Source organism: Rana temporaria, chromosome 1 (assembly GCF_905171775.1).
Source record: "Rana temporaria chromosome 1, aRanTem1.1, whole genome shotgun sequence".
NCBI lineage: Eukaryota > Metazoa > Chordata > Amphibia > Anura > Ranidae > Rana > Rana temporaria.
The window spans coordinates 415,044,731-415,069,110 of NC_053489.1; the positions used below are offsets into that span (position 1 = coordinate 415,044,731).

General features: G+C 47.1%; 1 protein-coding gene across 3 annotated transcripts in view; it reads left to right on the plus strand.

The window, feature by feature from the left end:
• The window catches only part of STAP1 (signal transducing adaptor family member 1), a 158,659-nt gene that overhangs the window by 120,806 nt on the left and 13,473 nt on the right, over nt 1-24,380 (plus strand). The window lies entirely within an intron of this gene.

The following is a 24,380-nucleotide window of genomic DNA, read 5'->3' on the forward strand; positions in this document are numbered from 1 at the left end:
TTTTAGGGGAATTACTTACTGCGTGTGGTATCAAAAGACAAGTAGAAAATTGCTATATTAAATTGCTATTTAAAATGCCATAATGACTTTGTTAAAAGGCAGTAATGCATACCAAAATGATGCTGCTTTATACAATATGGTTTAATGTAAAATATAACTGAGGGTAAAACCTTTTTGTATATTTTGGATAGAGTGGAGAAGGATTATAACACCTGTTAGAATGTTGCTGCTGTCTGTGCCCTCATTAGGAAGATTCACCCCCTTTATTCATCCTGTTTACCTTTATCACCGAAAGTGAAAGTAAAAATAAAATAAAAATGGTGGGTTGTCATCAGAATAGGAATAGAGGGGAAATCTTCCAATGGGACACTAGTCCTGGTAACCTTGGGGACAAGCAGGGCTTGCCTCACTTTGGAGGGATTTCCTCTCACTTCCTGTTTTGGCTATTGGACAGAAAGTGAAGGGAAATCTCTACAATAGGGGGAATTCAATTAAGGCTCTGGTGAACCTTATTCACACTGTTTATGTATTTAAAGGTTACAAACATATCTCCATTTTCCCTCTCCTCAAGATTGTAAATATTACGGGCCAGATCCACAGAGCAAGTACGCCGGCGTATCTACTGATACGCCGGCGTACTTTCAAATTTCCCTCGTCGTATCTTTAGTTTGAATCCTCAAACCAAGATACGACGGCTTTTGGGTAAGATCCGACAGGCGTACGGCTTCGTACGCCTTTGGATCTTAGATGCAATACTTCGGCGCCCGCTGGGTGGAGTTCGTGTTGTTTTCCGTGTCGGGTATGCAAATTAGCGATTTACGACGATCCACGAATGTACGCGCGGCCGTCACATTTTCTAACGTCGTCTGTAGTCGGCTTTTTCCGGCGTATAGTTAAAGCTGGTATTTTGCGGCTTATAGATAGACTTGCCATGTTAAGTATGGCCGTCGTTCCCGCGTCGAAATTTTAATTTTTTTTTTTTTGCATAAGTCGTCCGTGAATAGGGATGGACTTAACTCACGTCTAAGTTCAAAAAATAACGTTGTTGCGACGTCATTTCGCGCAAAGCACGGCGGGAAATTTCTGGACAACACATGCGCAGTTCATTCGGCGCGGGGACGCGCTTCATTTAAATGAAACCCGCCCCCTGATCGCCGATTTCAATTCCGCCGCCAGAAATACACTACACCGTCGTATCTTACGGCGCGAAATCGTTGAGGATTCGAAATTCCGCCAGGTAAGGTACGGCGGCGTAGCTTATCTCTGATACGCTGCGTGGATCCAATTCTCTCTGGATCTGGCCCTATGTTCCTAAAGTCTAACCAGTTATGTTATATCCTTCAGACCTCACCATTTTTGATTGCCAATCTCTGGACTACTTTTTAAATTAGGTTATGGAGAGCTGTATAGGGAAATTGGGACCTCCTTCCTCCTTCTGGTGATCCCGTTGGTGGCACCACAGATTTCTATTTGCGTTGTCCACTGCTTGACCACACCCTGTTTGCTATTTTTTTGCTAAATACAATCTTCTGTTCTCCCAATATTGTACTGTTGGGGGATTATTTTTCCCTAGCCGTGTTTTGCAGTCAGAAATGCTGAACTGCAGTTTCCACTGCTTCGACCAATCTTCCATTAGCAAAAAGAAATACCTTGCACAGTAAACCTAATATACATAGTTGTTAGTTAGGCTTCTGCTTGCTAGTTATTAGTCAGGTATTCTGTCACTGGGTTTTTTTGGTTCACTTATATTGTCATGTTCGTTGTGTGATGCTGTTTGGAAGGATTTTGTTTTACTGTAAATAAAGCATACCGTCTGGTCCCAGTTCCCTGAGTGTAGCCATGCAGATCTGGCCATCTTTGCTGCTGATTCCTAACATACTATGTTACCCTGCACACAACTAAAGCGAGAAGGGGAAATTGGGACTTTGTGCGAGGCACAAGACAAGTGCCTATATCCCTAATAACTTGAAATAAAAAATGGGGAAGGTTTGGGACTTTATATGAAGCATACAACCAAAAGGGGCAACATGAACAATAGTATCTGGCGAATTGGTCATTATCGGTAGCTATAAATTTAGAAACATAACATGGCAGAAACAGAAAAGGTATTATTATAAAAAATGTTTTATTTCATACATAGAAGATAATGACATAATAAAACACCAGCCTCAGTGTGCCATATATACACAATATAAAATATAATATTTTATATTGTGTATATATGGCACACTGAGGCTGGTGTTTTATTATGTCATTAATATGGATTATCATGTTACCTTGTTATCATATTTGTATGAAATAAAACCATTTTTATAATAATATCTTTTCTGTTTCTACCATGTTTTGTTTCTACATTTATAGCCAATGATAATGACCTATTCGCCAGATACTATTGTTCATGTTGCCCCTTTGGTTGTATGCTTCACATAAAGTCCCAAACCTTCCTCATTTTATTACTGCACACAACTAAGGTTCAGTCACAAAAAGCAAACATCAGACTGGTTTGTGGTACATGAACCCAATATATTGTATCTCTCCTCTACACTGAAGCCAGCCTTGGGACCATATGATGTAAATCAGAACTAAGGGGGTTATCCTCAAAAGAGATACTCCGACTTAACTGCTGTTCAGTCTGTGTGTAACTTTGGAAACGATCCTCAAAAGGCTTTTTCCAAAGTTACACAGAAGATCCGGCATGTGTAATTGAATTACACTGCCTAATTTTAGGATGCAGTACCGCATCCGCCGCTGGGGGCATTTCGAGTCGAAATGCCGTTGCTAGTATGCAAATTAGCACTTAAGGCGATCCACAAAGCTTTCTAGCTTCCTTTTTGCGCCGTAAGTGTTATTTTGCAAGTGTAAAATTAGGGCTCGTTCTACAAAGTGTAAAGTTAGTCACACCTTGTAAAGGCCCATTCCAGCGACGGCATTTGGTATGCTTTCCCGAGGGAGAACTCCACGGCAATTTGTAAAAAACAAAACCGGCATGGGTTCCCCCCCAGGAGCATACCAGGCCCTTAGGTCTGGCATGGGTTGTAAGGAGACCCCCCCACGCCGAAAAATTGACGTAGGGGGTCCCCCTACAATCCATACCAGACCCGTATCCAAAGCACACTACCCGGCCGGCCAGGAAGGGAGTGGGGACGAGCGAGCGCCCCCCCCCCTCCTGAGCCGTGCCAGGCCGCGTGCCCTCAACATGGGGGGGTTGGGTGCTCTGGGGCAGGGGGGCGCACTGCGGGCCCCCCCACCCCAGAGCACCCTGTCCCCATGTTGATGAGGACAGGACCTCTTCCCGACAACCCTTGCCATTGGTTGTCGGGGTATGCGGGCGGAGGCTTATCGGAATCTGGGAGTCCCCTTTAATAAGGGGGCCCCCAGATACCGGCCCCCCACCCTAAGTGAATGGATATGGGGTACATCGTACCCCTATCCATTCACCTGGAGGCAAAAAGTAAAAGTTAATAAACACACAACACAAGGCTTTTTAAAATATTTTATTATTCTGCTCCGGATGCCCCCCCTGTCTTCGTTATTAGCTCAATTACCAGGGGGGGCTTCTTCTTCCGCTCTCCGGGGGTCTTCTCCGCTCTCCGGGGGGGTTTCTTCTTCCGCTCTCCGGGGGGGGGCTTCTCCGGACGTCTTCTTCCATCTTCTCCCCTCTTCCGCTCTTGACTCGGCGAACCCCGGTTCTTCTGCAGCTCTCCGGTGCCTTCTTCTTCAGCGCTGGCTGCCTGCTATGTTTGTGTGTTAGCTCGATTTCAAACAGGCAGCCGGCGCGGTCTTCTGTGGCGTCATCTTCTCTTCTGGTCTTCTGTTCTTCCGATGTTGCCTCGTCGCCTGTTGTCGCTGTAATGATGGAAGCGCGCCTTGCATCACATTTATATAGGCATCACCGTCCCATCATGCTCCGGCAGGTACCCACGTGGTGGGTGCCTACCCACGTGCACCCACCACGTGGGTACCTACCGGAGCATGATGGGACGGTGATGCCTATATAAATGTGATGCAAGGCGCGCTTCCATCATTACAGCGACAACAGGCGACGAGGCAACATCGGAAGAACAGAAGACCAGAAGAGAAGATGACGCCACAGAAGACCGCGCCGGCTGCCTGTTTGAAATCGAGCTAACACACAAACATAGCAGGCAGCCAGCGCTGAAGAAGAAGGCACCGGAGAGCTGAAGAAGAACCGGGGTTCGCCGAGTCAAGAGCGGAAGAGGGGAGAAGATGGAAGAAGACCCCCGGAGTCCGGAGAAGACCCCCGGAGAGCGGAGAAGACCCCCGGAGAGCGGAGAAGACCCCCGGAGAGTGGAAGAAGAAGCCCCCCCTGGTAATTGAGCTAATAACGAAGACAGGGGGGGCCTCCGGAGCAGAATAATAAACTATTTTAAAAAGCCTTGTGTTGTGTTTACTACATTTTACTTTTTGCCTACAGGTGAATGGATAGGGGTACGATGTACCCCATATCCATTCACTTAGGGTGGGGGGCCGGTATCTGGGGGCCCCCTTATTAAAGGGGACTCCCAGATTCCGATAAGCCTCCGCCCGCAGACCCCGACAACCAATGGCAAGGGTTGTCGGGAAGAGGTCCTGTCCTCATCAACATGGGGACAGGGTGCTCTGGGGTGGGGGGGCCCGCAGTGCGCCCCCCTGCCCCAGAGCACCCAACCCCCCCATGTTGAGGGCACGCGGCCTGGCACGGCTCAGGAGGGGGGGGGCGCTCGCTCGTCCCCACTCCCTTCCTGGCCGGCCGGGTAGCGTGCTTTGGATACGGGTCTGGTATGGATTGTAGGGGGACCCCCTACGTCAATTTTTCGGCGTGGGGGGGGTCTCCTTACAACCCATGCCAGACCTAAGGGCCTGGTATGCTCCTGGGGGGGGAACCCATGCCGTTTTTTTCTTTGAAAATGGGCATGGAGTTCTCCCTCAGGAATGCATGCCGCTGTCATTTTTTTTATCCCCGACGCAACTTTAAGCCGTCGCGATCCTCAAAACTCGGCGTAACGTAACTTCGCGCATGCGCAGTACGGCCGGCGCGCATGCGCAGTACGGCTGGCGCGGGAGCGCGCCTCATTTAAATGGGACTCGCCCCATTTGAATAGGAACGCCTTGCGCCGGCGGAATTTTAGTTACACAGCCTGAAATTTCTAGATAAGTGCTTTGTGGATCAGGCACTTAGGTAGAAACTTTAAGGCAGTGTAACTTAAATTGGATTTTTTAAGTTACGTCAGGTTTTTGTGGATCTGGCCCTAAGTGGCTTTAGAATTGGTAATACTTACAATACCTGCCTGAGTTCTCGCTCAATCCAGCGCTGTGTCCTCTCTCTTCCTGGTCTCAGACTTTGCTGAGACATTTAGGTAGATTCAGTAAGAGTTAGGCCGGCTTATCAGTAGATAAGCCGACCTAACTCAGAATCTACGCCGACTTATGTTTAAGTGTATGCTCAAACAGAGATACGCTTAAACATATCTAAGATACGACGGCTTGCGCCGTCCTATCTTAGATTGCAATATTTCGGATGGCCGCTAGGTGGCGCTTCCATTGCGGTCGGCCTAGAATATGTAAATTAGTATATACGCCGATTCACGAACGTACGCCCGGCCGCCGCAGTACATTTACGCCGTTTCCGTAAGGCATTATCAGGCCTAAAGTTATTCCATCTATTAGGTGGAATAGCAATGTTAAAGTATGGCCGCTGTTCCCGCTTCGAGATTCAAAATGTTTACGTTGTTTGCGTAAGTCGTCCACGAATAGCGATTTACGTCGTTTACGTCCACGTCGAAATCAATAGGCCCATACGGCGTACTTAGCCGCAATGCACACTGGGAAATGTAGGCGCCCGGCGCATGCGCAGTTAAAAAAAACGTGAAAAACGTAAGGTCAAGCACAATTAACATACAACACGCCCCCCTTAAACACATTTGAATTTGGCGCCCTTACGCCCGCCCGCTTTAGGCTACGCCGCCGTAACTTAGCAGGCAAGTACATTGTGAATCATGTACTTGCCTCGCTAACTTACGGCGGCGTAGCTTAAATTCCTTAAGCTACGCCGCCGCAAAGTTATGCCAACGTACCTGAATCTACCTAATTGAAAGCTATTGGCTCCTGCTGCTGCCAGTCAAATCCTGTGACGCGGGAGCAGGGGGTGGTACCATGCCACACTGTCTGTGACTATAGGCAGAGGAAGCACAGCTCAGAATCCAGGCTGCAGGTGTGCCACGAGATAGGCAGCTGCTTCCAATGGTGTCACACTTGAGAAGAGGAGGAGCCAGTAGGGCCAGTGAGGGACACGAGAAGAGGTGAATCAGGGCTGCTCTGTGCAATTCTATTGCACAGAGCAGGTAATTATAAACCTATTTGTTATCAAAAAATAAATATAAATTGCGTTTACAGTCACTTTAATTACCCTCACCCCAGACTGACAATGCTGCTGTCCACGGGTATCCCTGTTGCTCTTTCATTCTGAGTGTATTAGAGGGAAGGAAGAAATCAGGTCAGGTAGGCCAACATTTCACAACAAACTAAAGAGCAAAGGGAAACCCCCCTAACAGTTTTTTTAGGCCAAATAAATGGGTACAGCATAGAAATGTAGCTGAATATAATACTGACAGAAGTAAAATAATCACAATGTAAAGTTTATTAGACATACACATTAAACCCAAAAAGGCAGCTGGTGTGTTGGTTAATGCATCTACAATATAAAGACCATTAAAAACATGTAACCCAAGTTCTACAATGTCCTGATAAGTGTCACGATACATATACTAATACCAAACATTTACAGGATCACCTCTTTTCTACATTGTAGAACTTTGGTAACATGGGGCCAAATTCTCAAAAGAGATACGCAGACTTAACTGCTGTTCAGCCTGCGTATCTCTGTGCCTAACTTTGGAAACGATTCTCAAAAGGCTTTTTCCAAAGTTAGGCAGAAAATCTGACATGTGTAAGACACTTACACGGTCAGATTTTAGGATGCAGTACCGCATCCGCCACTGGGGGCATTTCTCATTGAAATCCAGCTTTGCGTATGCAAATGAGGACTTAAGCAGATTTTCAAAGCATTTCAGCACTTTGATTTCTGCCTAAGTTCCGAATTTGCCGGCGCAAAATTAGGGCTGGTTTTACAATGTGGAAAGTTAGCCAAACCTTGTAAAGGCCCATTCCAGCGACGGCATTTGGTATGCATTCCTGAGGGAGAACTCCACGGCAATTTTTAAATTCAAAACCGCCATGGGTTCCCCCCCAGGAGCATACCAGGCCCTTAGGTCTGGTATGGGTTGTAAGGAGACCCCCCCACGCCGAAAAATTGACGTAGGGGGTCCCCCTACAATCCATACCAGACCCGTATCCAAAGCACGCTACCCGGCCGGCCAGGAATGGGAGTGGGGACGAGCGAGCGCCCCCCCCCCTCCTGAGCCGTGCCAGGCCGCATGCCCTCAACATGGGGGGGTTGGGTGCTCTGGGGCAGGGGGGCGCACTGCGGGCCCCCCCACCCCAGAGCACCCTGTCCCCATGTCGATGAGGACAGGACCTCTTCCCGACAACCCTTGCCATTGGTTGTCGGGGTCTGCGGGCGGAGGCTTATCGGAATCTGGGAGTCCCCTCAAATAAGGGGGCCCCCAGATACCGGCCCCCCCACCCTAAGTGAATGGATATGGGGTACATCGTACCCCTATCCATTCACCTGTAGGCAAAAAGTAAAATGTAGTAAACACACAACACAAGGCTTTTTAAAATATTTTATTATTCTGCTCCGGAGGCACCCCCCTGTCTTCGTTATTAGCTCAATTACCAGGGGGGGCTTCTTCTTCCACTCTCCGGGGGTCTTCTCCGCTCTCCGGGGGTCTTCTCCGCTCTCCGGGGGGGCTTCTCCGCTCTCCGGGGGGGCTTCTTCCATCTTCTCCCCTCTTCCGCTCTTGACTCGGCGAACCCCGGTTCTTCTGCAGCTCTCCGGTGCCTTCTTCTTCAGCGCTGGCTGCCTGCTATCTTTGTGTGTTAGCTCGATTTCAAACAGGCAGCCGGCGCGGTCTTCTGTGACGCCAGGGTCTTCTGGTCTTCTGTTCTTCCGATGTTGCCTCGTCGCCTGTTGTCGCTGTAATGATGGAAGCGCGCCTTGCATCACATTTATATAGGCATCACCGTCCCATCATGCTCCGGCAGGTACCCACGTGGTGGGTGCACGTGGGTAGGCACCCACCACGTGGGTACCTACCGGAGCATGATGGGACGGTGATGCCTATATAAATGTGATGCAAGGCGCGCTTCCATCATTACAGCGACAACAGGCGACGAGGCAACATCGGAAGAACAGAAGACCAGAAGACCCTGGCGTCACAGAAGACCGCGCCGGCTGCCTGTTTGAAATCGAGCTAACACACAAAGATAGCAGGCAGCCAGCGCTGAAGAAGAAGGCACCGGAGAGCTGCAGAAGAACCGGGGTTCGCCGAGTCAAGAGCGGAAGAGGGGAGAAGATGGAAGAAGCCCCCCGGAGTCCGGAGAAGCCCCCCCGGAGAGCGGAGAAGACCCCCGGAGAGCGGAGAAGACCCCCGGAGAGTGGAAGAAGAAGCCCCCCCTGGTAATTGAGCTAATAACGAAGACAGGGGGGTGCCTCCGGAGCAGAATAATAAAATATTTTAAAAAGCCTTGTGTTGTGTGTTTACTACATTTTACTTTTTGCCTACAGGTGAATGGATAGGGTGACGATGTACCCCATATCCATTCACTTAGGGTGGGGGGCCGGTATCTGGGGGCCCCCTTATTTGAGGGGACTCCCAGATTCCGATAAGCCTCCGCCCGCAGACCCCGACAACCAATGGCAAGGGTTGTCGGGAAGAGGTCCTGTCCTCATCGACATGGGGACAGGGTGCTCTGGGGTGGGGGGGCCCGCAGTGCGCCCCCCTGCCCCAGAGCACCCAACCCCCCCATGTTGAGGGCATGCGGCCTGGCACGGCTCAGGAGGGGGGGGGGGGGCGCTCGCTCGTCCCCACTCCCATTCCTGGCCGGCCGGGTAGCGTGCTTTGGATACGGGTCTGGTATGGATTGTAGGGGGACCCCCTGCGTAAATTTTTCGGCGTGGGGGGGTCTCCTTACAACCCATACCAGACCTAAGGGCCTGGTATGCTCCTGGGGGGGGAACCCATGCCGTTTTTTTCTTTGAAAATTGGCATGGAGTTCTCCCTCTCAGGAATGCATGCTGAGCGACGCTGTCATTTTTTTTTATAATTATTTGTTTTCCCGGCGCGTCTTTTTTTTTCACCCGTCGCAACTTTAGTGTCCCGTCGAAATTCTCAAAGCCGACCGGCGTTAATTACGTTCGCGCGCTGCACGTCGGGAAAATGACGTCACACGCATGCGCAGTACGGCCGGCGCGGGAGCGCGCCTCATTTAAATTTTAAACGCCCCCAGGAGAGGAGGACCGCCTTACGACGGCGGCACTTAAGTTACACAGCGTGTAATTTCTACCTAAGTGCTTTGACGATCAGGCACTTAGGTAGAAATTTTAAGTCAGTGTAACTTAACTGCTGAAATTTAAGTTACGCAGAGTTTTTGAGAATTTGGCCCATGATTTTTATGGTCTGTATATTGTAGAGGCATTAATCAATACACCAGCCGACCTTTTTGGTTTTATGTGCTCACTGGAGTTGATTCACAAAAGACAAATAGGTTGTTCACTTTGCAAGGCAAGTTGGAATTTTCCATATATATCAGTAAATGGGCTAAAATGTCACTCTGCAAAGAGTACCCAATCCCATTCAGGGTCCATGCACACTGGGCTTAAAGTGGATGTAAACCCAAACTTTTTTGTTTGTTTGTTGATGTCACAATGTAGCGTATAAGATTTCCTATCATCTGTGCCCAGTCTTGCCACACAGAGTTAATCCAGCTCTGAGCAATCCTCTTTTATTGTTCAGTGAAAAGTAACAGACTTCCAGATAAAACCCTGTCTAAATACAAAGTCCATTCCTCTCTCCTTGCTTTGAGTGACAGGTTATTTACATATCTAGATTGGACATGTTTATCATATGTTATGTTATGTTTATCATAATATGAGGTGATCCACAGTATAAAAAGTGAGAAATCCACCCCTCCCCCCACATAACACATCCTGGTAATATACAATGACCTGTGGATCACCTCATATTATGATAAACATAACATAACATATGATAAACATGTCCAAGCTAGATATGTAAATAACCTGTCACTCAAAGCAAGGAGAGAGGAAAGGACTTTTTATTTAGACAGGGTTTTATCTGGAAGTCTGTTAATTTTTACTGAACAATAAAAGAGGATTGCTCAGAGCTGGATTAACTCTGTGTGGCAAGACTGGGCACAGATGATAGGAAATCTTATACTCTACATTGTGACATAAAAAAAAAAAAAAATGTTTGGGTTTACATCCACTTTAAAAAAACACCAGTTCCCTTAGCAGAAAAAAACATTCATATAGGAGTGTTTTTGAGCAGGCGTTTAGGAGCATGCAGCGTTTCTTTCTGCTGGAAAATGCCTCAAAAACGCATACCAGAAGGTTTTTTTTCCTGCCTCTTAACACTGAGCTTAAAATATGCCTCTAATGCCCTGTACACACGATCGGACCTTTGTCCGACCAAATTCACAACGGAATTCCATCGGAGGAAAAGAGAACATGTTCTCTATGTAATCTCGATGGAATTCATCGAACTTTCCGATGGGGCATACACACGGTGTATGCCCCATCGGATGAAAAAAGTCCGACTTTTTCCATCGGAAATTCCGATCGTGTGTAAGAGGCATTAATGTCCTAATCTGCATGGACACATAAGATAACATTGAGCTGCTTCTACAGGCAAAACACAAAACCATAGCTCCCAACTGTCCCTGATCTTGAGGGACGGTCCCTGATCTGGAATAACGTTCCTCTGTCCCTCATTCCTCATTTGTTCCTCATTTTGGTCTGATCTATATAGTTGTATATAAAATAAACTTTTTATTTTTCAAAAAGGGTTTCTCAGTGCTAAACATTTTACCCAATTTTTAAATTTGTACATTTAAAAGACCAGTATAAAGGAATAGTAGTGGTAAAAAAAAAAAGCACTTGTGGGTTAACTAATTCTATAATTCTCTTTTAAAGTGGTGTTCTGCCCAAAAAAATAATCATTAAAAACCAGCAGCTACAGATGCTGCAGCTGCTGGCTTTTAATAATAGGACACTTACCTGTTCTGGAGTCCAGCGATGTCGGCACCCGCAGCTGATGTTTCCATCAGCTGTTGGGTGCTGCCGCCGCCATTGCCGGTAAGGGTACCCGGGAGTGTAGCCTTTCGACTTCACATCGGGAACCCTACTGCGGATGCGCCAAGCCCTGCTCCTCTCTCCTGCTGGCCCAGTGGCTGGGGGAGGGAGGGGGGAGGAGGGAGCCCCAGCCGTGACTTCAATATCCGCGGCTGAGTCTCCTGGAAGTGAGAAAGGATACCTGTCAAAGACAGGTATCCTGTCCCCCCTCCCCCACGAAAGGAGCCAATTGTGGCACTGGACGGGGGGAGGAATCAGTTGAGTGGAAGTTACACTTTAGGGTGGAACTCTGCTTTAAGGGGGTTTGGCAGGGGGTGTGTCATATGCCTACATACTTTTGCTAATAGGTGTCCCTCGTTCCCATCTCAAAAAGTCGGGAGGTATGCAGAATTACTGTAGAAACATTTGTGTGTTTGTTTTTTGTTTTTTAAGCCAGTGTGCATGGACCCTAAGGAAAATAAAAAACTGCATTTTTGTATTCACTAAAGGGTTGGTTCACACCACAATTTATGCATTCTGGGTGCATTTCTGCCTGCTTGTTTTTGATGCGTCCTGGTGGTTTCTTTTTCTCTTCTTTCTTTTTTTTCCCTCATCTCAGTTCAGGATATGTGCGTTTGGTGCATTTTTGATGCGTTTTTTGACAGGATGGATTTGATTTAAAGCAACTCAATTTAAATCATAATTTTTAAAGAGCAACTGTAATCTCTGTCCCACAGTGACTCCTCCTCTAATCCACTGTTGACTCACCAACAGTCCCATTCACTAGTGGGACGGCTGGTGATGCGGCAGTGACACAACAAGGTGAGGGACATGGCGGCAGCATGTGAGTGGATGTCCACTAGCAGGCACTGCCATGATGGGTCTGAAATGACAGGTGTTCTTGGTAAGGACTTATTCTTGCTGGTAGTTAGAATCATCAGTATTTGCAAACAAAATGAAGGTTTCCTATTTAGAATAATAAGCTGTCAGGTTAGTAAAACAGCGATATCGGAACCGATTCAATCATACAGTTTATAGTGTACATAGAAATAAAAAAAGGAGACTGATCAGCTGCCAACACTCCACTAGACATATAGGGCCAGATTCAGAGAGATCGGCGCATCTTTAGATAGGCGTAGCGCATCTCATATGCGATACGCAGTCGTAACATTGAGAGGCAAGTACAGTATTCACAAAGCACTTGCTCCCATATGTACGCCGGCGTAACGTAAATGGGCCTGCGCTAGCCCGCCTAATTCAAAGTAGCAAGGCAGTGGGCGTGTAGTATTATAATGAAGCGTGACCCCATGTGAATCCATGGCCGAACGAACGGCGCATGCGTGCGCATGCTCAGAATCACGTCGCAAATACTCCCTAAGATACGACGGCTCAATGCGTACGACGTGAACCTAACCTACGCCCAGCCCCATTCACGTACGACTTACGTAAACAACGTAAAATCCGACGGCACTTCCGACGTCCATACCCCAACGACCAGCTTTTTGGTGGTTTAACTTTACGCCGGAAAAATGCCTTACGTAAACGACGTAGATTACAGCGACGGGCGCAAGTACGTTCGTGAATCGGCGTATCTAGCTCATTTACATATTCGACACGTAAATCAACGGAAGCGCCCCTTGTGGCCAGCGTAAATATGCACCCAAGATACGACGGCATAGGAGACTTACGTCGGTCGTATCTTGGCAAAATTCAGGCGTATCTCATTTAAAGAATCCGCGCATAGATACGACGGCGTACATTTGGACTTATGATGGCGTATATCAGTAGATACGTTGGCGTAAGTCTCTGTGAATCTGGGCCCATAGTGCAAAAAAACATAAACAACAATAATGGGGCGCTCAAAATGCTGAAACAAAAGAAAATCCAGAAAAAACTATTGTGAATATATAAACCTAGGTGGCCCAAGGTATAAAGGAAGATATGGTAGATGAACAATCACTGACTTGAAATGTATAATAATAATAAAAAGGATGATAAGTGTAATATAGGTAAAAAATAAAATTAGGCAATGTTCGAAGTTAATCAAAGTTCATGAATGAACATCATATGTAGTCCATCATAGAAAATAAATCCCATAACATAGAAATCTCCCATGCTGATTAAGGTGAATGAAAACTTGATCTTTAACCACTTCAGCCCCGGAAGAATTTACCCCCTTAATGATCGGGCCATTTGTCACAATACGGCACTGCGTTGCTTTAACTGACAATTGCGCTGTCATGTTATGCTGTAATCAAACAAAATTTACATCCTTTTTTTCCCCACAAATAGAGCTTTATTTTGGTGGTATTTGATCACCTCTACAGTTAATTTTTTTTTGCGCTATAAACAAACAGATAACGACAATTTTGAAAAAACATTTTTCTTTTTTACTTTTTGCTATAACACATATCCAAAAAAAACAAATGTATTCATTAGTTTAGGCCAATATATATTCTTCTACATATTTTTGGTAAAAAAAAAAAAAAATCGCAATAGGCGTATATTATTATTATTATTATACAGGATTTATATAGCGCCAACAGTTTACGCAGCGCTTTACAACATCAGGGAAGACATTTAGTTACAGTACAATTTAATACAGGAGTGATCAGAGGGCCCTGCTCGTTAGAGCTTACAATCTAGAAGGGAGGGTGAAGTGGAACAGAGGGTAGTAGATGTGGGGGGTGATCAGGTGGGCAAAGTTAAAATACAGTTGTTAGATGTGGGTAGGATAGGCTTCTCTGAAGAGGAGGGTTTTCAGGGATCCTCGAAAAGCTGAAAGAGAAGGAGATAGACGGATAGTTTGGGGTAAGGAGTTCCATAGGCTTGGAGAGGCTCTGGAAAAGTCCTGTAGACGAGCATGGGAAGAGGTGATGAGAGAGCTAGAGAGCAGGAGGTCTTGAGAAGAACGAAGAGAGCGATTAGGTTGGTATTTGGAGACAAGGTCAGTGATGTAGCAGGGGGCAGAATTGTGGATGGCTTTGTAGGTTGTAGTTAGTATTTTGAATTTAATTTGTTGGGCGAGCGGAAGCCAGTGGAGGGATTGACAGAGAGGAGTAGCAGAGACAGAGCGGTTGGTAAGGTGGATAAGTCTGGCCGCGGCATTCATGATGGATTGAAGGGGGGTTAGAGTATGCAGCGGTAAGCCAATGAGAAGGGAATTGCAGTAATCAAGGCGAGAGATGACCAGGGAGTGAATTAAGAGCTTTGTGGCATCATTGGTTAGAAAGGGGCGTATTTTGGAGATGTTGCGGAGGTTGAGGCGGCAAGATTTGGACAGTGATTGAACGTGAGGCTTAAAGGAGAGTTCAGAGTCCAGGACTACACCTAGGACCTTGGCATGTGGGGATGGGCTGATAGTTGTGCCATCAATATTGACAGAGAGATCAGGGGAAGAGGGGGGGAGGGAAAATGATAAGTTCGGTTTTGGATAGGTTGAGTTTAAGGAAATGACGTGACATCCAAAGTGATATATCTGATAGTAAATTAGTGATACGTGAGGAAAATGAAGGAGTGAGTTGAGGGGTAGAGAAATAGATTTGAGTGTCATCAGCGTAGAGGTGGTATTGGAAGCCATGGGAGGCTATCAGCTGACCCAGGGAGGAGGTGTAGATTGAAAATAGGAGGGGTCCAAGAACAGAACCTTGGGGGACCCCAACAGAGAATGGTAGAGGAGAGGAGGAAGTAGAGTTGTAAGTAACGCTGAAGGTGCGGTTGGATAAGTAGGTAGAGAACCAGCGAAGAGTAAAGTCACAGAGACCAAAGGTGTGGAGTTTTTTGAGGAGGAGTGGGTGGTCAACCGTATCGAAGGCGGCAGAGAGGTCCAGGAGTAGGAGCACAGAAAAGTGTCCTTTAGTTTTGGCCGTTAGTATATCGTTTGTTAGTTTTAGGAGAGCAGTTTCAGTGGAATGTTGAGGACGAAATCCAGACTGAAGGGGATCAAGAAGGTTATTGTCAGCAAGGTGGACGCTCAGTCGGTTGTAGACTAGACGTTCAAGGAGTTTGGATAAAAAGGGGAGCAAGGAGATGGGGCGTAGGTTGTCAAGATTGGATGGGTCCAGTGAGGGCTTTTTAAGTATGGGGCTGACTAGTGCATGTTTCAAAGAGTTAGGGAAGATGCCAGAAGAGAGGGAGAAATTGAAGATGTGGGTAAGAGAGTGTAGAATAGAGTAAGAGGGTGAACGTAGCATTTGTGAGGGAACAGGATCCAGAGCGCAGGTGGTAAGATGGACATTGGTTAGTAATTTAGCGACCTCCTCTGTAGTGGTGGGGTTGAACGAGGAAAGTAGTGACTGTACCTGTGTGCATGAGGTGTGAGGTGTGGAGGATGTCTGAACAGTAGAGATCTCCTTGCGAATAGTATCAATCTTCTGTTGGAAGTGATTGGCAATCTCCTGGGCGTTGATTGAGTTAGTGGGTGGAGGCAGTGGAGGATGAAGGAGAGAGTTGAAGGTAGAGAAGAGTTGACGGGGACGGGATGATAGGTTTTTAATGAGGGTGATGAAGTAGGTCTGCTTGGCAGCGAGGAGGCTGGAATTGTATTTTTGGAGGGCAGATTTATACTGGACGAAGTCTTCCTGGGACTTAGTCTTGCGCCACTGGCGCTCGAGAGCACGGTTGTGTTTTTTCAGACTTCTAGTATCATCAGTTTGCCAGGGTTGAAGGGGGCGGGGCCTTATTCTGCGTGTGGTGAGGGGGGCCAGTCTGTCCAGTGATGCTAGAAGTGAAGTGTTGTAGACAGAAGTGGCTAGGTCGGTGCAGGACAGGGGTGCAATTTTGTCATAGAGGTGGTCAGTCACAGAGTGTAGGAGAGAAGGGTTGATATGCTGCAGGTTTCTACGAGTGACTGTTAGGTATTTGGAGGAAGAGGAGACGGAGGAGAGGGAGAGCGTGAAATTAATAAGGTGGTGATCAGAGAGGGGGTAAGGATCGATGGAGAGGTTGCATGGAGTGCATAGGTGGGAAAAGACAAGGTCAAGAGTATTGCCTTCAGAGTGAGTAGGAGCATGTATCCATTGCTTCAGGTCAAAAGAGGAGGTTAGACTGAGAAGTTTGGAAGTTGCAGGAGTGTTAGCATTAGTAGGGATGTTGAAGTCGCCAAGAATAATTGTGGGGATTTCAGAAGAGAGAAAGTAGGGTAGCCAGGCAGAGAAGTCATCAAGAAAGGAGGATACTGGACCGGGGGGGCGGTAGATTACAGCTATCCTTAGAGAAACTGGGGAGAAGAGACGAATGCAATGCGCCTCAAATGAGGAGAGTGACAGAGAGGGAGGTGGGTGAAGTACCTGAAAGGTGCTATGTGGGGCTAAAAGGATTCCAACACCCCCTCCTTTGCGTCCACTGGGTCTGGGGGAGTGAGTCCAAAGAAGACCACCGTGGGATAGAGCAGCAGAAGACGCAGTGTCGGATTCGTGAAGCCAGGTTTCAGTGATGGCGAGTAGATGAAATGAGTTTGCGATAAAGAGATCGTGGAGGGACGTGAGATTGTTACAGACGGAGCGAGCGTTCAAAATGGCACAGGAGAAAGGGAGTCTGGTCATGGGAAGAAGAGAAATGGGAACTAGATTGTGTGCATTGCGGCTGCACCCAGAGGGTGTAGGGTAATGGGTGCGTTGAGCACAGTTGGATGAAGGAGGCCCAGGGTTTGGGGAGATATCACCAGAGGATAGGAGAAGCAGGAGGGTGAGGGAGGTAATGTGGGAATGCGATTTATATGAGGGGACATGCCCCAGTGATTTGGAGCATTGGGCGTTTGACTTTAGAATTAGCATGAGTTGGTGAGTGCAGTAATAAGGAGAGGACAGAAGTGAGGGCGATATATAGAGGGTGTAGGGTGGACCAGAGGGGTAACTGGAAGAAAGTTTGAGGATAGAAGACACAACTGTCAGAAGGAGTGGTAGAGAGTGCATTTTCGAGGGGGAAGAATGTGAATTTAACTAAAAAATAAAAATAAAATATATATATATACCTGGATCATGAACAGCAAACTAAAAGTTTGTTTTGCTTTGTGCAATCGCTGAAGTGCATAGGCAGAAGTGTTTCCACTTATAGAATAGCCCCACTTGAAGAAGAGCCCCAGGCACAATGAGCCCCCTGCTAATGCTTCCCCCAAAAGGATGTTGATTGTTTTGCGCAAAACTTATTGCAACTACAAACTATGGAATAGATGTAGGTACTTTTATTTTTCTTTATTGTTTTTACTAGTAATGGTGGCAATCTGTGATTTTTTACTGTGATTGCAAATCTGACCCCAAATGACACTTTGGGGACCAGTGACATTATTACATTGATCAGTGCTATAAAAATGCACTGATTAATGTAAAAATTACACTGGCAGGGAAGGCACTAACAGGGGGCGATCAAGGGGTTAAATGTTTTCCTTCAGCGTGCTCTAATTGTAGGGGGGATGGGTTGGCAGGGACATGACAGAGATCACTGTTCCTGATCACTGGGAACAGTAGATCTCTGTCATGTGAAAAATATACTACAGCGCTAATTAAATAATCAATTCCACGTGCACCTAAATAAAAAAACAAATAATATAGCTGCTATCTTGAGTGATACCAAATCCAAACAGTGAAACATATAAAATATAGATGCGCTAATATTAACTTAAAAGGTGATAAAACGTACAAAGAAAACTAATCAGGGAGAACACTCCATAAACTGTGAATTACTAATATTTCCTTAATTAGTGCACAGTGATTAGCAGGATTCCATGCAGGGAAAAAATCACTCTCTTCAATCTGAATGCTAATCCAGCCCTCCACCGCTGTGATCAGATGATACAGGCACTCACAGACAGGGATTGCATGAAAGAAAAGGGAAAAAAACTCTCATTGCGCAATATTCGATGACAGATCAAAAAAATGTAATCAGAGCATTAACATATGCACTCACGAATCCCCGCTTTCAGTAAAGCATGAAAACGCCACTCAGTATGCTGTTTCCTCAGCTCAATCCGATGCACTCGGATTCGATCGCAGGCTCCTCCCTACGCGTTACGTCGCAGGCACGCGACTTACCCATGGGTTCCTACATTATGAGAATGGCTTGGGGTTTAGATAGCCTTCTCATTGACAGCGTTTACATTAGTGTGAGCAACCAAGGGGAAAGACAAACATCATTGCGGCAAAACTTTACTCACATAGCTGAATTCTAGTGAGATCAAATGTCGATGCATAGACACACATAATTTTAATAAACAAATTTTAAAAAATGTAATTAATATAAAACTTTAAAAACATTCTATGTTGTTTGCTATGCGGATGGTGCATTTGCATTTGCATTTGCATATGCAATCTACTGCCCTCTTATGGCCAGATATACAACAAGCATAGAATAAGTAGATGAACATTTAAAAATACAATTAAATAAATGCATCAACACTATTCAATATTATCAATAAAACATATAAAACCATCAAAAATATGTAATAAAAAATATGTAATAAAAAATTGTACTGAAGGGTTAAAAGATTATTACTATAATAACAGTAATAAAAACCATCATAATGAATAAAAATCAATATATATTAATAAAATGAATTATTAATACAAAACCATGAGTATGTTTACGAATTGGAAATTAAACAATTTAAATCAAATTCGATATTAAGGCCATTGGGAGATAGAGTCTGCATCTCATGTATCCAGCGAGACTCAGTTTTACTTAATTCCCTTACTTTATGACTGCCCCTCCAGTGTGGAGTGTATTTGGCAATGGCCCAAAATTTCATTTCCTTGGGATTGTTGTGGTGGCATAGATCAAAGTGCCGAGACACATTGTGTTTGGGGAAGGCTTTTTGGATATTTTGGACATGTTCTCTGATGCGCTTCCACATTGGGCGCTTCGTGCGTCCAACATATTGGAGTGAGCAAGAGCACTCCAATACATATACTACCCCTTCAGTCCTACACGTGATCAGATCCTTTATGTTGTATTCCTTCTGAGTCACTGTAGATTTGAATTTAGAACATTTTTGTCCATTGAAATTGGTTTGCCTACACGCAAAACATCGTTTACATGGAAAAAAAAACTTTTCCTTGGTAAAAAGTGAGTAAATTGTTTCTCTCTGTCATGTCTCCTGTCAGAATGGGGATCCCCTTTGTTTACAAAGGCAGATCCCCATTCTGCCTCTGTACTAGGCGCTCGCGGGTCGCCAGCGGACATTGAGTCTGCCTGACCTGCGGACATGCTCCCGCAGCTAGCGCGATCGTGTGCCCGCCCGTATGACGGCGGCTGGTCAGCAAGTGGTTAATTTTCTATGATAAAAAGGGAGTGTACACTTACTAAAATTCCAATAAAAACACGCTTGTGTCTTTAAATTGTATAATCAAATCGCAATGACTCCACGAGTGACGCTCGTGGAGTCATTGCGATTTTTGTAAGTGTACACTGCATTTTTATGCATTAAGCCTACTATACAGTGTTACACTATGTGCGGCTGTTTGTTTAACGCGGTCTAGCACACATCTTGGAGCCTTCTGATGTTGGAACCTCTCTTTCAATACCAGATGGTGCTCATTTTCGAAACATCCACCTTCCCGGTTGGATCCTATTGAGGTTTTCCCTCATGATTATCTGTTTGACTCACATGTTGTACAATGTATGAGTCCACCATTTCTGGTAAGCGTGCCAACCTTATCACTTGTGGATTGCACTTTAAAGATCAAGTTTTCATTCACCTTGAACAGCATGGAAGATTTCTATGTTATGGGATTTATTTTCTATGATGGACTTCCTATGATGTTCATTCACAGATGCGGCTCTAGACTTTGTGAGGCCTTAGGCAAAAAACTTAGACACGAGGCCCCAATCACACCCATAATGGGGGAAAAAAAAAGCAATAAAAATGAATGGTATAAATGCATATATTAACAGCCTTAAATCCTATGAACTATGAATTAACAGTTTCTATAAATTTCTCTAGCCAATTATGTTTTAATCAAATATCAATAAACATAGGGCGGCTGGTGGTCAAAATTTTTGAGGGGGCGCAAACAAACTGAAAAATTCTGAAAAAAGAACTATCAATTGCAGCCTCACTGTGCCCATCAAACACAGTCACTGTGTCCAGGGCACCCCCACGTTAAAATGTAAAAACACCCCACTGTGCCCCCTGCATACCTCTGAATCCTTCAATATCTCTTTGTTATTACTGTGTACCCCCTCTCCACAACTGCACCTCTGGACCCCTTTACATTACACAGCACCCCAAAACTCTGGGCCCCTTTACATTACACAGCCCCCTGCATCCCTTTACATTACTCAGCACCCTGCACCTTTGCATCCCTTTACATTACACAGCACCCTGCACCCCTTTACATTACACAACCCCCTGCACCTCTGCATCCCTTTACATTACACAGCACCCTGCACCCCTTTACATTACACAGCCCCCTGCACCTCTGGACCCCTTTACATTACACAGCCCCTGCACCTCTGGATCCATTTACATTACACAGCACCCTACACCTCTGGCCCCCTTTACATTACACAACCCCTGCACCTCTTTATCTCTTTACATTACACAGCACCCTGCACCCCTTTACATTACACAGCCCTCTGCATCCCTTTACATTACACAGCACCCTGCACCTCTGCATCCCTTTACATTACACAGCACCCTGCACCTCTGCATCCCTTTACATTACACAGCACCCTGCACCTCTGGACCCTTTTACATTACACAGCCCCCTGCACCTCTGCATCCCTTTACATTACACAGCACCCTGCACCACTTTACATTACACAGCCCCCTGCACCTCTGGACCCCTTTACATTACACAGCCCCCTGCACCTCTGCATCCCTTTACATTACACAGCCCCCTGCACCTATGCATCCCTTTACATTACACAGCCCCCTGCACCCCTTTACATTACACAGCACCCTGCACCACTTTACATTACACAGCCCCCTGCACCTCTGCATCCCTTTACATTACACAGCACCCTGCACCACTTTACATTACACACCACCCTGCACCTCTGGACCCCTTTACATTACACAGCCCCCTGCACCTCTGCATCCCTTTACATTACACAGCACCCTGCACCACTTTACATTACACAGCACCCTGCACCTCTGGACCCCTTTACATTACACAGCCCCCTGCACCTCTGCATCCCTTTACATTACACAGCCCCCTGCACCTCTGGACCCCTTTACATTACACAGCGCCCTGCACCTCTGCATCCCTCTTAGCTGCCACTTCCTAAAGTCATGAAGCGGCGGCGCTGTCACTGCTTCAGTCACGGAGGGGGGGGGGCGCCGGCCGGCCTGACACCCCCCAGTGTGTGGCACCCTGGTGCGGCCCGCCCCCTCCGCCCCCCACTTAGTACGCCTCTGGCTGTGTTCATCAATTGCAGCCACTGTGCCCATCAAACGCAACCACTGTGCCCAATCGAATGCAACCACTGTGCCCAATCAAATGCAGCCACTGTGCCCAATCAAATGCAGTCTCACTGTGCCTCATCAAATGCAGCCTCACTGTGCCTCATCAAATGCAGCCTCATTGTGCCCCATCAAATGCTGCCACTGTGACCATCAAATGCCGCCACTGTGCCCATCAAATGGAGCCTCACTGTGCCCAAATACTGCCACTGTGCCCCATAAAATGCTGCCACTGTGCCCCATCAAATGCAGCCATTGTGCCCCATCAAATGCAGCCACTGTGCCCCATCAAATGCAGCCACTGTGCCCCATCAAAGGCAGCCACTGTGCCCCATCAAAGGCAGCCACTGTGCCCCAAAACGCAGCCACTGTGCCCCATCAAATGCAGCCACTGTGCCCCATCAAATGCAGCCACTGTGCCCCATCAAATGCCGCCACTGTGCCCCAATAAACGCAGCCACTGTGCCCCATCAAACGCAGCCACTGTGCCCCATCAAACGCCGCCACTGTGCCCAATCAAATGCCGCCACTGTGCCCAATCAAATGCCACCACTGTGCCCAATCAAATGCCGCCACTGTGCCAATCAAATGGAGCCTCACTGTGCCCATCAAATGCTGCCACTGTGCCCCATAAAATGCTGCCACTGTGCCCATCAAATGCAGCCTCACTGTGCCCCATCAAATGCAGCCACTGTTCCCAATCAAATGCAGCCACTGTGCCCCATCAAATTCTGCCACTGTGCCCCAAACGCCGCCACTGTGCCCATCAAATGCAGCCTCACTGTGCTCATCAAATGCAGCCTCACTGTGCTCATCAAATGCTGCCACTGTGCCCCATCAAATGCAGCCACTGTGCCCCATCAAATGTTGCCAGTGTGCCCCATCAGATGCTGCCACTGTGCCCCATCAAATGCTGCCACTGTGCCCCACACGCCGCCACTGTGCCTATCAAATGCAGCCTCACTGTGCCCCATCAAATGCTGCCACTGTGCCCCATCAAATGCTGCCACTGTGCCCCATCAAATGCTGCCACTGTGCCCCATCAAATGCTGCCACTGTGCCCCATCAAATGCTGCCACTGTGCCCCAAACACCGCCACTGTGCCTATCAAATGCAGCCTCACTGTACCCATCAAATGCAGCCACTGTGCCCCATCAAATGAAGCCACTGTGCCCCATCAAATGAAGCCACTGTGCCCCATCAAATGCTGCCACTGTGCCCATCAACCGCAGCCACTGTGCCCATCAACCGCAGCCACTGTGCCCATCAACCGCAGCCACTGTGCCCATCAAATGCTGCCACTATGCTCATCAAATGCTGCCACTGTGCCCATCAAATGCTGCCACTGTGCCCAATCAAATTCAGCCTCACTGTACCCATCAAATGCAGCCACTGTCCCTCATCAAATGCCGCTACAGTGCCCCATCAAATGCAGCCACTGTGCCCATCAACCGCAGCCACTGTGCCCAATAAAATGCAGCCTCACTGTGCCCATCAAATGCTGCCACTATGTCCATCAAATGTTGCCACTGTGCCCAATCAAATTCAGCCTCACTGTGCCCATCAAATGCAGCCACTGTCCCTCATCAAATGCCGCCACTGTGCTCATCAACCACAGCCACTGTGCCCATCAACCGTAGCCACTGTGCCCAATAAAATGCAGCCTCACTGTGCCCATCAAATGCAGCCACTGTCCCTCATCAAATGCCGCCACAGTGCCCCATCAAATGCAGCCACTGTCCCTCATCAAATGCCGCCACAGTGCCCCATCAAATGCAGCCACTGTCCCTCATCAAATGCCGCCACAGTGCCCCATAAAATGCAGCCACTGTGCCCCATCAAATGCTGCCACTGTGCCACTGCCACATCGAATGCCGCCACTGTGCCTATCAAATGTTGCCACTGTGACAGGGTACAGACGATGATGATGAGAACAATAGACAGAGATTGGGTACACTGTACAGTACAGACAAACAGCATGTAGTAATGTACCTAAGACTGAAAGGATGCAGTGTAATGGAAGCTAATAAAAAGTATGGAAATATTGGTTAGGAAAGGTGAATATGATCCAAAGTGTTTGCAGAAAGGAAGAGTCACCTATAATACTGAGCTTCAAAGATAATATGGTCTTTGACTTGGGGGTAGTTTTATATATATTAGTTAGAGACACTACCTGCTCCTGCTCCTCGTCTCTGTGACGTTGTTCCCCTACTAAAGACAGCCGAAGAAGCAACACTCTGTCCCTCTCTCTCTGCCCTGCAGTGCAATCTGGGAGTTGTAGTCTCTGCAGAGCACAGGCACCAGAGGGCCAAATTGAAGTCTGTGTGCTCTGTGGGAGAACTACAACTCACGTCATGCACTGGGGCCGCCATCGCCAACTTTAGGGGAAAGGCTAGGAGGACGGCGCCGCGACAGTGGAGCCTGCTATTGGACGCAGGCAGCCTGAGCCATGCCCACCTCCATCATGATCGATCATAAGTGTTGTCCCTCGTCCGCCACCGCGGACCGCGGCGGTGGCTCTGCTCAGTCTGCGGCTGTGTGCAGCGCGCTCACCCCGCTGCTTGCGAGTCCCACAACATGTAAAAGGCAAATTAGGCGATCGCGAGGCCCTTTCTGTGGGCGAGGCCTAAGGCAATCGCCTAATTTGCCTAATTAAAGAGCCGCCTCTGTTCATTCATGAACTTTGATTAACTTCGAACATTGCCTAATTATTTTTTTCACTTATATTGC